The sequence below is a fragment of the Pongo pygmaeus genome, chromosome 18 (genome assembly GCF_028885625.2).
Source record: "Pongo pygmaeus isolate AG05252 chromosome 18, NHGRI_mPonPyg2-v2.0_pri, whole genome shotgun sequence".
Lineage (NCBI taxonomy): Eukaryota > Metazoa > Chordata > Mammalia > Primates > Hominidae > Pongo > Pongo pygmaeus.
The window spans coordinates 31263691-31279644 of record NC_072391.2 but is presented as its reverse complement, the minus strand read 5'-3'; the positions used below and the strand labels follow the sequence as shown (position 1 = coordinate 31279644).

Below are 15954 nucleotides of genomic sequence, written 5' to 3'. Positions count from 1 at the left end.
CATGTTAGCCAGGATGGTCTCCATCTCCTGACCTCGTGATCCACCCACCTCCACCTCCCAAAGTGCTGGGATTACAGGCGTGAGCCACCGTGCCCGGCCTTATTGTGTTTTACATAAGTATGGGTCCACAACAGATTGGATTTTTTTTTTTTTAAGAGATGGGATCTTGCTGTGTTGCCCAGGCTGGTCTTAAACTCCTGGTCTCAAGCGATCCTCCCACCTCAGCCTTCTAAGTAGCTGGGACTACAGGTGTGCACCACCATGCCCGGTCTAGATTGGAAATTTTTTTTAAATGATGCTTTACCACATTTGAGAAGTACTGATGTAGGCAGAGGAAAAAAGTGCAAGCTCAGAGGGTTGGAGAAGTGAGATAGTGGCATGATTAGTGTAATGCACGTGTGGAGCGTGTGCAGGAGATGCACTGGAGACTTACCTGGGCCGTCTCTTAAAACTTTCAACGCTCTAGGCTTTTATAAACAAATTCACAGCTGGGGCTGGGCGCGGTGGCTCACACCTGAAATCCCAGCACTGTGGGAGGCCGAGGCAGGACCATCACTTGAGGCCAGTAGCAGGGCACAAAAAATTAAAATTTAGCCAGACATGGTTGTGTGTGCCAGTAGTCCAAGCTGCTGGGGAGACTGAGGCAGGAGGATCACTTGAGCCCAGGAGCTTAAGGTCTATTTAAGTTAAGGATACAGTGAACTATGATTATACCACTGCACTCCAGCCTGGGGAACAGAGCAAGACCTTGTCTCTAAAAAAAGGTAACAAAATAACATGAATGGATTCCATTTTAAGAAAGAGAATGAAGCATCATTGTGTAAGAGTATGAAATTGGAAGCAAAGAGCATGAAGCAAAAAAAAAAAAAACAAACCATCTGAAGTCAGGGTGCCTGGGGTCAGAGGTGGGGGAGGATTAAAGAGGTGCAGATGTGAAAAACTGTGAAGCTACTGTGACCAGTGGATTCAGGAGTGGAAGGAGTCAAGAATGACACATTCTCCTGACTGGAGGGTAAACAAATATGACTGTTTTCAAGAAATAGCTGGAATATTCTTTGTGTTCAGAAGTACAAGAACAGCACATATGGAGGGCGGACTGATACTGAAGTTGAAGAGAAGCCTTCTGACACGCACTAACTAGACTGTAGGCTCAGCTTCTGTCACAAGGAGCCCCAAACAGTGACTCAGCAAAATAGCTTATTTCTCATGTGACAGTTCAGAGGTGAGTGGTCCAGGGTTAGGGTTAGACAACAACCGTTACGCAAAATCATCTAGGGACCCAGGGCCGCGCTGTCATGTTGCTCCTGCATCCCCGAGGTCGTCATCTGTGTGGTTAAAGCGGCTCACCAGCCCCAAGTCCTTGTTCAAGCCCATGCAAAAGGAAGTGGAAATACAGGGCCTGGAAATTATGCTGATCCCATTGGCCAGAACTTAGTCTCACCTTCTTACCACCCTATATGCGAGACTAACATGCCTCTAGCTGGATAGTTACATGTTCATTTAAATTTGGGTCATTTTGTTTCTAAATGAAGGGAAGGAGCACACGTATTAGTCTGTCACAGAAGAGAAAGAACAGAGAGAAAGGTTTTGAAGTGAATGACTTATAGTTGTCCGAAGTCTGGTCATGGCTGACATCAGAGCCAGCATGTTGACCGCTTCCATGCTGCGTGCTTTAGGTACCTTATCTCACTTAATCGCAGAATAACCCTATTGTCATTCCCAATTTGTAGATGGGAAAACAGACCCAAAGAGAAGTGATTTACCTTCCACACAATGGGGAAGTAAGGGGGTTAGGTGCACGTCAAGGCAGCCTGTGCTTGGCTCTTATACCTGGTGCTGCTTACATTTCCAGAGGGGGCAGCCTAGAGGAGAGGGCTAGGGACTGGAATCAACGTGCGAGTGCTTGGTGGAAGGGAAGCCAGAGGATGGAGTGGCCAGAGGTGAAAAGCCAGGGAGGAGCAGTGATGAAAATGTTGGAGAACTTATGCATTTCAGGGCTGGGCTGTCAAGTACCTTACTTGGCCAGTTCAGCATTCTTTGGCAGGAGGCACAGCCATTGTGTTGTCCAATGCCAGGGTATATACCTTTTTCAGTTTCCAATCTACCAATGGTGACCTTTGAACAGCATTGTCAAACCCTTTTCTGCCCAGGGCTAAATAGTATATATTTTAAGCTTTGTGGGCCACACATGGATAGTCACTCCTTTTCTTCTTAACAACTTTTTTTTTTGTTTTTGGAGACAGGGTCTCACTCTGTCGCCCAGGCTGTTAACTACTGTTAACATTTTAATGCCTCTCTTTCTGGTGTGTGTATATTTATTACTAGGCTGGAATCATCCTATATATATGTCATCTGTTGCTGTTTCCTGTCCCTTTACATAACGTGAGCTGCTTTCCGAAATTTTATTTTTTTTTAATTAATTTATTTTATAGACAGAGTCTTGCCCTGTCACCCAGGTTGGAGTTCAGTGGTGCAATCTCAGCTCACTGCAACTTCAGCCTCCCGAGTAGCTGGGACTACAGACACTCGCCACCACACCCGGCTAATTTTTATATTTTTAGTAGAGACAGGTTTTCACTATGTTGGCCAGACTGGTCTTGAACTCCTGGCCTCAAGTGATCTGCCCGCCTCAGCATCCCAAAGTGCTGGGATTACAGGTGTGAGCCACCATGCCTGGCCTCCCCTCCCTTTACATAACATGAGCTGCTTTCCTAAATTTTAGCTAATCCCCTGCGTTGGGAGGTGGGAGGGCATAGGGGCCAAAAGGACAAGGCTGAAGTCAAGACGCCTGGGTTCAAATTCCAGCCCTTCCCTTAGGAGCTGCCACCCTTGGGACAATCTCGTTTCTCCAAGCTTCAGCAGCTTCATCTGTGAAAGAATCATCTCTCTTTGTTGGAGTTGCTGTGCATTCCATGAAAGGGCCATATATGCCAAGTGACCCTCATGCCAAAGGAGCCAAAAAAAAGGAGGCAGACAAATCCAGTTTGTCAGTTTTGGGTGATTTATTAAGGAACTTACACACAAAAGCATGGTCTTGGGCTGCGCCATGACAGATCTCCACACCGCAGCCCCAAGACCTACCGCTTATGTCTTGGAGCAAAAGCATAGTGCTCTGGAAGGAATGTATAGGTGGCTACAGTGCTCACAGCCTGTCATTTCTGCAACAACAGGGTGGTTTTGGAGGAAATTTACAATTAACAGACGTTCCTTCATAAACAGTCATACATCCACCAGGCGTGGTGGCACACACCTATAGTCCCAGCAACTGAGAAGACTGAGGTGGGAGGATCACCTGAGCCTGGAAGGTCAAGGCTTCAGTGAGCTGTCATCACACCACTGCATTCCAACCTGGGTGACAGACAAACTGTCTCAAGACACAAAAACACGAGAAGAGAAGCAGTTTGAATAAAGTACTGTCTCTAATGAAAAGTACTTTAGGCTGGGCATGGTGGCCCATGCCTGTAATCCCAGCACTTTGGGAGGCTGAGGCAGGCAGGTGGATCACAAAGTCAGGAGTTCGAGACCAGCCTGGCCAACATGGTGAAACCCCATCTCTACTAAAAATACAAAAATTAGCCAGGGATAGGGTGCATGCCTGTAATCCAAGCTACTTGGGAGGCTAAGACAGGAGAATTGCTTGAACCCAAGAGGCAGAGGTTGCAGTGAGCCATGATCGTGCTATTGCACTCCAGCCTGGGTGACAGAGTGAGACTCTGTCTCAAAAGAAAAAAAGTACTTAAAAAAAATTTTTTTTAATTAAAAAAGCGAGACGTAGGCAGGTGGATCACGAGGTCAAGAGATCAAGACCATCCTGGGCAACATGGTGAAACCCCATCTCTACTGAAAATAGAAAAATAAGCCAGGTGTGGTGGCACACACCTGTAATCCCAGCTACTCGGGAGGCTGAGACGGGAGAATCCCTTGAACTCAGGAGGCAGAGGTTGCAGTGAGCCGAGATTGCGCCACTGCACTGCAGCCTGAGCAACAGTGAGACTCCATCTCAAAAACAAACAAAAAAAAAGCAAGCCAGGCACGGCTCACACCAGTAATCCCAGCACTTTGGGAGGCCAAGTCGGGAGGATTGCCTGAGCCCAGGAGTTTGAGACCAGCATGGACAACATGGTGACACCCGTCTTTATAAAAATTTTTTAAAAATTAAAAAGGTAATACATCAAGACTGTGTACAGTGGCTCATGCCTGTAATCCCAGCACTTTGGGAGGCCAAGGCGAGAGTTGCTTGAGATGAGGTATTTGAGACCACCCTGGGCAACATAGCAAGACCCCAACTCTACAAAAAAAAAAAAATTTAATGAGCAGGGGGCATTTGTTGAGCTGGCCTATTGTCCCAGCTACTTGGAGGCTGACAGTTCAAGTGCCAGGGTCTGAGCCAGAAGATGTGGGGTGTAACCTATGGTGAACGGGTTGTGGTCTGTATCACACCTGAGTTCATAGCCTAAGTAAAGGGGAGAGGAGGCAGCGACTGTGCTGCCTGGGTGGGAACCAAACTTCCCTTTCAGTCTCTTCCACTGACCTGACACTTGCCTTGTAGGGCCTCAGGATCCTCATCTTTCTAATGAAAAGGATCGTTTCCAAAGGATGGCAAACTTCAGTACCTTCTAATCAGTTACCTAATTTTTTTTTTTTTTTTTTTTGAGATGGAGTCTTGCTCTGTCGCCCAGGCTGGAGTGCAGTGGCATGATCTTGGCTCACTGCAGCCTCTGCCTCGGATTCAAACGATTCTCCTGCCTCAGCCTCCTGAGTAGCTGGGATTACAGGCGTCCACCACCATGCCTGGCTATCAGTTATCTAATTTTATTTTACTTAAAATTATTGAGGTGAAATAACATAAAGTAACCATTTTATTTATTTATTTCTATTTATTTATTTATTTGAGATGGGGTTTTGCTCTTGTTGCCCAGGCTGGAGTGCGGTGGCGCAATCTCGGCTCACTGCAACCTCTGCCTCCTGGGATCAAGTGATTCTCCTGCCTCAGCCTCCTGGGTAGCTGGGATTATAGGCACACACCACCATGCCCGGCTAATTTTTGTATTTTATTAGTAGAGATGGGGTTTCGCCATGTTGACCTGGCTGGTCTCGAACTCCTGACCTCAGGTGATCTGCCCACTTTGGCCTCCCAAAATATTTATTTTATTTTGAGACAGGGTCTTGCTCTGTCACCCTGGCTGGAGTGCAATGATAGCTCACTGCAGCCTTGAATGAATGAACTGGATTCTCGGCCTCCATCTCAGCCTCCAGATAGCTGGGGCTATGGCTAATGTTTTTGTTTGTTTGTTTGTTTGTTTTGAGACAGAGTCTCACTCTGTTGCCCAGGCTCAAATGCAATGGTGAAATCTTGGCTCACTGCAACCTCCACTTCCCGGGTTCCAGTGATTCTCCTGCGTCAGCCTCTCGAGTAGCTGGGATTACAGGCGCTCATTTCCACAACTGGCTAATTTTTTTTTTTTTTAAATACAGAGATGAGGTTTCACCATTTTGGCCAAGCTGGTCTCAAACTCCTGATCTCGGGTGATCCACCTGCCTCAGTCTCCCGAAGTGCCATGCCCAGCTAATTTTTAAATTGAGACCAGGTTTCCCTGTGTTGACCATGCTGATCTTGAACTTCCAGGATCAAGTGATCCTTCTGCCTGGGCCTCCCAAAGTGCTGGAATTCCAGGCATAAGCCATCATGGCTGGCCTGATTTTTTAAAAGAAACAGAAATTGGGATTTTATTGTGAAATCTCCTGATCTTAGTATATTGGATTTCATTATTTTTACATCAGGCAGATAATGTGTCAATGTCAAAACAAGATTTGAAGGAGGTGCAGCTCACACATGAGCATGAAAACCCAGTCATCACGTTTATGAACTACAAAAAGATGTGGCTTTAATTATTTGAAAGACATGTTGGCCAGGCCCGGTGGCTCACTCCTGTAATCCCAGCACTTTGGGAGGCCGAGGCAGGTGGATCACCTGAGGTCAGGAGTTCGAGACCATACTGGCCAACATGGTGAAACCCTGTCTCTACAGGCCGGGTGCAGTGGCTCATGCCTGTAATCCCAGCACTTTGGGAGGCCGATGTGGGTGGATCACTAGGTCAGGAGATCGAGACCGTCCTGGCTAACACGGTGAAACCCCATCTCTACTAAAAATACAAAAAAAAATTAGCCGGGCATGGTGGCGGGCACCTGTAGTCCCAGCTACTCGGGAGGCTGAGGCAGGAGAATGGTGTGAACCTGGGAGGTGGAGCTTGCAGTGAGCCGAGATCGCGCCTCTGCACTCCAGCCTGGGCGACAGAGCAAGACTCCATCTCAAAAAAAAAATAAAAAATAAATAATAATAATAAGAAGAAGACAAGCAAAGCATTTGCTGGCCAGGTGATGAAAGGTGAATTCTGTTTTCGTCACAGTTACTAAGTGTCAAGCATTCAACCACAATTTATTGAGACTTCCATGCAGACCTTTGTGGAAAGCAAAGCACTGGGGAGAGATTCCATGAACATCATTCATTTAAACACCCATTTGTTATTTTATTTTATTTATTTATTTTATTTTATTTTTTTGAGACGGAGTCTTGCTCTTGTCACCCAGGCTGGAGTGTAGGGGCACAATCTCAGCTCACTGCAACCTCCGTCTCCTGGGTTCAAGTGATTCTCCCGCCTCCTCTTCCTGAGTAGCTGGGATTACAGGCGCCCACCCCAACACCTGGCTAATTTTGGTACTTTTAGTAGAGATGGGATTTCGCCATGCTGGCCAGGCTGGTCTTGAACTCCTGACCTCAGTTGATCCGCCCGCCTTGGCCTCCCAAAGTGCTGGGATTACAGGCGTGAGCCACCACGCCCGGCTATTCTATTTTTTTTTAATTGAGACAGAGTCTCACTTTGTCACCCAAGCTGGAGTGCAGTGGCACAATCTTGGCTCACTGCAACCTCTGCCCCTGGGTTCAAGCAATTCTTCTGCCTCAGCCTCCCAAGTAGCTGGGATTACAGGCACCCGCCACCATGCCCGGCTAATTTTTGTATTTTTGGTAGAGACAGAGTTTCACTATGTTGGCCAGGCTGGTCTTGAACTCCTGATTTCAGGTGATCTGCCCGCCTTGGCCTCCCAGAGTGCTGGGATTACAGGCATGAGCCACCACGCCCAGCCCCCATTTATTTTTTAGACTTTTATTTTCTTATATTTTTTGAGACAGGGTCTCACTGTGTCTCCCAGGCTGGTGTGCAGTGGTACGAGCACAGCTCACTGAAGCCTCCCAGCTCAAGCAATCCTCTCACCTCAGCCTCCCGGGTAGCTGGAATGTGCCACCACACCTGGCTAATTTTTCTATTTTTTGGTAGAGATTGGGGTCTTGCTTTGTTGCCCAGGCTGGTCTTGAATTCCTGGGCTCAAGTGATCCTCCCACATTGGCCTCCCAAAGTGCTAGGATTACAGATATGAGGCACCATGCCCAGACTTAAACACCCATGTATTGTGCACTTTCTCTGTACCAGGCCCTGATCTGAGCCCCATGCACAGATGTGAACAAGACCTTACTCTCCAGGGACCAGGGGAAGGAAGTGCTACTTCTGTGCTCTGGAGAACCGAGTTCACCAATCAGAAAAGATGAGAATGGAGGCTAGGTGCAGTGGTGACTCACGCCTGTACTCACACTTTGGGAGGCCGAGGCAGGAGGATCACGTGAGGTTAGGAGTTTGAGAGCAGCCTGGCCAACATGGTGAAAGCCTATCTCTACTGAAAATACAAAAATTAGCCAGGTGTGGTGCCGTGTGCCTGTAATCCCAGCTACTTGGGAGGCTGAGGCAGAAGAATTGCTTGAACCTGGGAGGTAGAGGTTGCAGTGAGCTGGGATCCCGCCACTGCACTCCAGCCTGGGGGACAGAGAGAGACTGTCTCAAAAAAAAAAAAAAAATTTTTTTAAATTTAAAAAGGCAGCCGGGTGCAGTGGCTCACGCCTGTAATCCCAGCACTTTGGGAGGCCGAGGCGGGCAGATCATGAGGTCAGGAGATGGAGAACCTCCTGGCTAACACAGTGAAACCCCATCTCTACTAAAAATACAAAAAATTAGCCGGGCGCAGTGGTGGGTGCCTGTAGTCCCAGCTACTCGGGAGGCTGAGGCAGGAGAATGGCACGAACCCGGGAGGCGGAGGTTGTAGTGAGCTGAGATTGCGCCACTGCACTCCAGCCTGGGCGACAGAGCGAGACTCTGTCTCAAAAAAAAAAAAAAAAAAAAAGGCCAGTCACAGTGGCTCACGCCTGTAATCCCAGCACTTTGGAAGGCCAAGGTGGGTGGATCACAAGGTCAGTAGTTCAAGACCAGCCTGGCCAAGATGGTGAAACCCTGTCTCTACAAAAATTAGCTGGGCGCAGTGGCAGGCGTCTGTAATCCCAGCTACCCGGGAGGCTGAGGCAGGAGAATCACTTGAACTCAGGAGGTGGAGGTTGCAATGAGCTGAGGTCGTGCCACTGAACTCCAGCCTGGGCGACAAGAGTGAGACTCTGTCAAAAAAAAAAATGGAATTGCTAGGACAGTCAAAAAAAAAAATGGAATCGCTAGGACAGTCTAGACAGTTTTCACAAAGCAAGACTTTGGTCTCCTCTTCAGGACTCAGCATGGCCTCAGATCCAGCCACCAGGCCCCGAATACCTTCAAGTTTGAGTGTAGAAGGGCATATTTTGCCTTCTTTTTGTGCTCCCCCTGACACCCTGACGTTCTTGACTCATCTGTCTTCATCTTCCGAGCCAATTTTGCTTCCCCACAAAGGGAGGGCACTATTCCCTCACAAAACACAGCTCAAGGCTCACTCTTTCCTCTTTTCCTATAGAAGAGCCAAAGGGCATGACAGTCGCCTCTGCTCCTTTAACCTACCCACTCTTCCCTCACAGCCCTCCTCAGCCTTCACAGTCCATATGCAGTCTTGAATTCTGGGCTTCATATTCTCGACACACTCTGCAAACAGAATCCCCTGGGAAGCTATATTTATTTCCTTTTTTTTTTTTTTTGAGACGGAGTCTCACTCTGTCACCCAGCCTGGAGTGCAATGGCGCGATCTCAGCTCACTGCAACCTCTGCCTCCCGGGTTCAAGTGATTCTCCTGCTTCGGCCTCCCGAGTAGCTGGGACTACAGGTGCCCACCACCACACCTGGCTAATTTTTGTATTTTTGGTAGAGACAGGGTTTCACTGTGTTGGTAAGGCTGGTCTCAAACTCCTGACCTCATGATCCTCACACCTCAGCCTCTCAAAGTGCTGGGATTACAGGCGTGAGCCACTGCGCCCGGCCTATTTACTTATTTTTCTTTTTATTTTGAGACAGTTTCTCACTTTGTTGCCCAGGCTGCAGTGCAGTGGCATAAACATGGGTTATAGCAGCCTTGACCTCCTAGGCTCAAGCAAGCCCCCTGCCTCAGTCGCCCAAGCAGCTGGAACCACAGGCATGTGCCACCATGTGCGGCTAATTTTTTTTTTTTTTTTTTTTGAGGTGCAGTCTCGCTTTGTTGCACAGGCTATAGCACAATGGCGCGATCTTGGCTCACTGTAACCTCTGCCTCCCAGGTTCAAGTGATTTTTCTGCCTCAGCCTTCCATACAGGCATGCGCCACCACACCCGGCTAATTTTTGTATTTTTGGTAGAGACTGGGTTTCACCATGTTGGCCAGGCTGGTCTTGAACTCCTGACCTTAAGTGATCTGCCTGCCTCAGCCTCCCAAAGTGCTGGGATTATAGGCATTAGCCACCATGCCCAGCTGATATCCAGCTAATTTTTGTATTTTTTTGTAGAGATGGGGTTTCGCCAAGTTTCCCAGACTGGTCTCAAACCTCAGAGCTCAAGCAGCCCACCTGTCTCAGCCTCCCAAAGTCCTGGTATTACAGGTATAAGCCACCATGCCCGGCCTACCTGGGAAGTTTAAATAAATAAATAAATAATCCTGATGATTCAACTATCTGCTGTTTACAGGAGACACTTTAGGTCCAATAATACATATAGGGTGAAAGTAAAAGGATAGAAATACGCAAAAGAAAACTGGAGTGCTTATACTAATACCAGACAAAATTTACTATAAGAAATAAATTGTGGCCATGCACGGTGGTTCACGCCTGCAATCCCAACACTTTGGGACACCGAGGCAGGTGGATCATTTGAGGTCAGGAGTTCGAGACCATCCTGACCAACATGGTGAAACCCCATCTCTACTAAAAATGCAAAATTAGCTGGGCATGGTGGCAGGTGTCTGTAATCCCAGCTACTCAGAAGGCTGAGGCAGGAGAATCGCTTGAACCCGGGAGGCAGAGGTTGCAGTGAGCCAAGATCGAGCCACTGCACTATAGCCTGGATAACAAGAGTGAAACTCCAGCTCAAAAAAAAAAAAAGAAAAAAAGAAATTGCGGCAGGGCACAGTGGCTCATGCCTGTAATCCCAACATTTTGGGAGGTCAGGGGCATGTGGAACACTTGAGGCCGGGAATTTGAGACCAACCTTGGCAACATGGCAAAACCCTGTCTCTACTAAAAGTACAAAAATTAGCCAGGCGTGGTGGCCTGTGCCTGTAGTTCCAGCTACTCAGGAGGCTGAGGCAGGAGAATCACTTGAACCTGGGAGGCGGAAGTTGCAGTGAGTCGAGACAGTGCCACTGCACTCCAGGCTGGGTGACAGAGCGAGACTCTGTCTCAAAAACAAAAACAAACGAACAAACAAAAGTTAACCAGGTGTGGTGGTGTGCACCTATATTCCCAGCTACTTGGGAGGCTGAGGCAGGAGGATCGCTTGAGCCTAGGAGATTGAGGCTTCAGTGAGCTGTGATCACACCACTGCACTCCAGCCTAGGCAGCAGAGTGAGACTGTGTCTCGAAAAGAAAAGAAGAAGAAGGAAAAAGAGGAGAAAAAGAAGGAGAAGAAGAAGAAAGAGAAGGAGGAGCGATGCGCGGTGACTCACATCTGTAATCCCAGTTTAGGGAGGCTGAAGCGGGAGGATAGCTTGAGGCCAGGAGTTTGGGACTATCCTGGCCAACATGGTAAAACCCTGTCTCTACTAAATAAAAAAATTAGCCAGGCATGGTGGCACATGCCTGTGGTCCCAGCTACTCAGGAGGCTGAGGCACAAGAATCGCTTGAACCCAGGAGGCGGAGTTTGCAGTGAGCTGAGATCTCACCACTGCACTCCAGCCTGGGCGACAAGAGACTCCGTCTCAAAAAAAAGATAATAAAGATGAGCAGAAATAAATGCAACAGAGAATAAAAAACAATAGAGGAAGTAAGTAAAACCAAAATAATTTGGTTCTTTGAAAAATCCATAAAATTGATGAACCTTTAGATGGACTGACCAAGAAAAAAACAGAGGAGACTCAAACTGCAAAACAGCAGCAAAAGAGGGAGACATCACTACCAACATTAGATAAGTAAAAGAATTATCAGGGAATACTATGAATAGTTGTATGCCAACAAATTAGATGAAATGAACAAATTCCTAGGGGAATTTAAACACCAAAATTAAAAAGAAATATAAAATCTAGGCTGGGCATGGTGGCTCACACCTGTAATCCCAGCACGTTGAGGGGCTGAGTCAAGTGGATCATCTGAGATCCGGAGTTTGAGACCAGCCTGACCAACATGGTGAAACCTCATGTCTACTAAAGATACAAAAAATTAGCCAGGCAAGTGACGCACGCCTGTTATCCCAGCTGAGGCAGGAGAATCACTTAAACCAGGGAGGTGGAGGTTGCAGTAAGCCGAGATTGTGCCATTGCACTTCAGCCTGGGTGACAGGGCGAGACACTGTCTCAAAAATAAATAAATAAATAAAAAATTAGCCGGGTATGATGGCATGTGCATATCCCAGCTACTCTGGAGGCTGAGGCAGGAGAGTCACTTGAACCCAGGAGGCAGAGGTTGCAGTGAGCTGAGATTGCTCCATTGCACTCCAGCCTGGGCAACAAGAGGGAAATTCCATCTCAAAAAGAAAAAGAAGAAAAGAAATATAAAATCTAAATTAATCTATTATAAGTAAAGACTTTTTTTTTTTTTTTTTTTTTTTTTTTGAGATAGAGTCTTGCTGTGTCACCCAGGCTGGAGTGCAGTGGCACAATCTCCTCTCATGGCAACCTCCGCCTCCCGGGTTCAAGCGATTCTCATGCCTCAGCCTCCCAAGTAGCTGGGATTACAGGTGCATGCCACCAGGCTCAGCTCTTTTTTTGTATTTTAGTAGAGATGGGGTTTCACCATGTTGGCCAGGCTGGTCTTGAACTCCTGACCTCAGGTGATCTGCCTGCCTTGGCCTCCCAACGTGCTGGGATTACAGGTGTGAACCACCACACCCAGACGATTCTTTTGCGTATGGATATCCAGTTGTCCCACTGCTGTTGTCGAAAAGATTGTTCTTTCCCCATTAAGTGGTCTTAGAACCCTTGTCAAAAATTAATTTTCCATGTAGAAGAAGGTTTATTTCTGGGCTCTCTAATCTATTCCACTGGTCTAATATATGTGTCTATTTTTTTCTCTCTTTCTTTATTTTTGAGATGGAGTCACTCTGTTGCCCAAGCTGGAGTGTACTGGCATGATCTTGGCTCACTGCAACCTCTGCCTCCTAGGCTTGAGTGATCCTCCCACCTCAGCCTCCTCAGTAGCTGGGACTATAGGCGCAGGCCACCACGCCTAGCTAATTGCTGTATTTTTTGTAAAGACTGGGTTTTGCCATGTTGCCCAGGTTGATTTTGAACTCCTGGGCTCAAGCAGTCCACTCACCTCAGTCTCCCAAATTGTTGAGATTACAGGTGGCCTTATATGTCTGTCTTTATGCCAGTACCACACTCTTTTGATTGTGGTAGCTTAGTAGTAAGTTTTGAAATCAGGAAATGAGAGTCCTCCTGGTTTCTTCTTTTTTTGCAGACCTTTTTTTCCCTCTTTTTTTGCGTTATTTAGGATGCCTTGTGATTCCACATAAATTTTAGGATGAGCTTTTGTATATCTGTAAAATATTAAAAATACCATTTGGATTTTGATACAAATTGCATTGAATCTGTAGATTGCTCTGGGTAGTACCGTCATCTTAACAATATTAAATCTTACATTCAGGCCAGGCGCAGTGGCTCACGCCTGTAATCCCAGCACTTTGGGAGGCTGAAGCGGGCAGATCACTTGAGATCAGGAGTTCGAGACCAGCCCTACCAACATGGTAAAATCCTGTCTCTACTAAAAATGCAAAAAAAAAATTAGCTGGGTGTGGTGGCACGTGCCTGTAGTTCCTGCCACTCAGGAGGCTGAGGCAGGAGAATCACTTGAACCCAGGAGGTAGAGGCTGCAGTGAGCCAAGACTGCATCACAGCACTCCAGCCTGGGCGATAGAGCGAGACTCTGTCTCAAAAAACAAAAAACAAACAATAAATTTTACATTCTATAAACATAGGATATCTTTTTATTTATGTCTCTTTAATTTTTTGTAGTTTTCAGTTACAAATATTTTGCCTCATTGGTTACATTTATTCCTAACTATTTGATTCCTTTTCATGGCTTTTTTTTTTTTTTTTTTTTTTTTTTGGAGACGGAATTTCGCTGTTTTTGCCCAGGCTAGATTGCAGTGGTGCGATCTCGGCTCACTGCAACCTCTGCCTTCTAGGTTCAAGTGATTCTCCTGCCTCAGCCCTTCTGCCTCAGCCTCCCAAGTAGCTGGGATTACAGGCACCCACCTCCACGCCCAGCTAATTTTTTGTTTTTGTTTTTGTTTTTGAGACGTAGTTTTGCTCTTATTGCCCAGGCTGGAGTACAATGGCGCGACCTCGGCTCACCGCAACCTCCGCCTCCCGGGTTCAAGCAATTCTCCTGCCTCAGCTTTCTGAGTAGCTGGGATTACAGGCATGCACCACCACGGCCAGCTAATTTTATTTGTATTTTTAGTAGAGACGGAGTTTCTCTGTGTTGGTCAGGCTGGTCTCGAACATCCGACCTCAGGTGATCCGCCCACCTTGGCCTCCCAAAGAGCTGGGATTATAGGCGTGAGCCACCGCACCCGGCTAGTTTTTTGTATTTTTAGTAGAGACTGCATTTTACCATGTTGGCCAGACTGGCCTTGAACTCCTGACCTCAGGTGATCCACCCACCTCAGCCTCCCAAAGTGCTGGGATTACAGGTATGAGCCATCGCACCCAGTCGCATGGTATTTTAAATAGAGTTGTTTTCTTAATTTCTCTTTGGGGTTATTCATCGTTAGTGTAAAGAAATGCAACTGATTTTTGTGTGTTGACTTTGTATACTGCAACTTTGTTTAATTCATTTATTAGCTCTAATAGTTGTGTATGTATGTAAGCTTTAGGGTTTTCCATGTATAAGATCATGTCATCTACAAGTACAGATAATTTTACTTTTTCCTTTCCAATTCAGGTACCTTTTACTTATTTTTCTTGCTTAATTTCTCTGGCTAGAAATTCCAATACTCTGGTAAATAGAAGTGGCCAAAGTGGTTGTTCTTGTTTTGTTCCTGATCTTACGGGGAAATTTTTCAGTCTTTCATCATTGAATATGATGTTAACTCTGTTTTTCATGTATGGCCTTTACCATGTTGAGGAAAATTCTTCTAGTTCTAGTTTTATTTTATTTTTTCCAGACAGGGTCTGGTTCTCTCACCCAGGCTGGAGTGCAGTGGCCTGATAATGGCTCCCTGCAACCTCCACCTCCTGGGTTCAAGCCATCCTCCCACCTCAGCCTCCCAAGTAGCTGGGACTACAGGCATGCACCACCATACCCAGCCTAATTTTTGTTTTTGGTAGAGACATGGTTTTGCCATGTTGCCAAGGCTGGTCTTGAACTCCTGAGCTCCAGCGATCCACCTGCCTCAGCCTCCCAAAGTACTAGGGTTACAGGCATGAGCCACCGTGCCCAGCTGAGTGTTTTTTTTTAAATCTTGAAAGAGTATTGGATTTTGCTGAATACTTCTTCTGCATCAACTGAGACAATTATAAGATTTTTCCCTTTATTCTATTAATGCGGCATATGACATTGATTAATTTTCATATGTTAAAACATCTTTGCATTCCAGGAATAAATCCAACTTGTTCATGGATAAAATACTTTTTTTTTTTTTTTTCCTGAGACAGAGTCTTGCTCTGTCGTCCAGGCTGCAGTGCAGTGGCGCAACCTTGGCTCATTGCAACCCCCACCCCCCAGGTTCAAGCAATTCTCCTGCCTCAGTCTCCTGAGTAGCTGGGATTTACAGGCACATGCCACCACGCCTGGCTACTTTCTGTATTCTTAATAGAGATGGAGTTTCACCATGTTGGCCAGGCTGGTCTCAAACTCTTGACCTCATGATCCACCCACCTCGGCATCCCAAAGTGCTGGGATTACAGGTGTGTGCCACCACACCCAGCCCCATAAAATCCTTTTAATATGCTGCTGAAATTGGTCCCCTATTTTACACATATATATATATATATATATATATATTTTTTTTTTTTTTTTTTGAGATGGAGTCTCACTCTGTCACCAGGCTGGTGTGCAGTGGCACAATCTCAACTCACTGCAACCTCCGCCTTTTGGGTTCAGGCGATTCTCCTGCCTCAGCCTCCTGAGTAGCTGAGACTACAGGCACGCACCACCACACCCAGCTAATTTTTGTACTTTTAGTAGAGATGGGGTTTCACCATGTTGGCCAGAATGGTCTCGATCTCTTGACCTTGTGATCTGCCCGCCTCAGCCTCCCAAAGTGCTGGGATTACAGGCGAGAGCCACTGTGCCCGGCCATATATATATATATATATATATTTTTTTTTTTTTTTTTTTTTTGAAACAGAGTCTCACTTTTTAACCCAGGCTGGAGTGCAGTGGCGCAATCTTGGCTCACTGCAACCTCCACCTCCCAGATTCAAGCAATTTTGTATTTTCAGTAGAGATGGAGTTTCACCGTGTTGCCTAGGCTGGTCTCAAACTCCTGACCTCAAGTGATCCACCCGCCTCAGCCTCCCAAAGTGCT

The 15954-nt window shown here is 46.6% G+C and overlaps 1 non-coding gene across 1 annotated transcript; it reads right to left on the bottom strand.

Annotated features, from left to right (window-relative positions):
- Window positions 1–5775: 5775 nt before the first annotated feature.
- Window positions 5776–5879, bottom strand: LOC129016419 (small nucleolar RNA U13). Its single transcript, XR_008494817.1, has one exon. It is a non-coding gene; the product is annotated as a small nucleolar RNA U13 (small nucleolar RNA).
- Between the last annotated feature and the right edge of the window lie 10075 nt (window positions 5880–15954).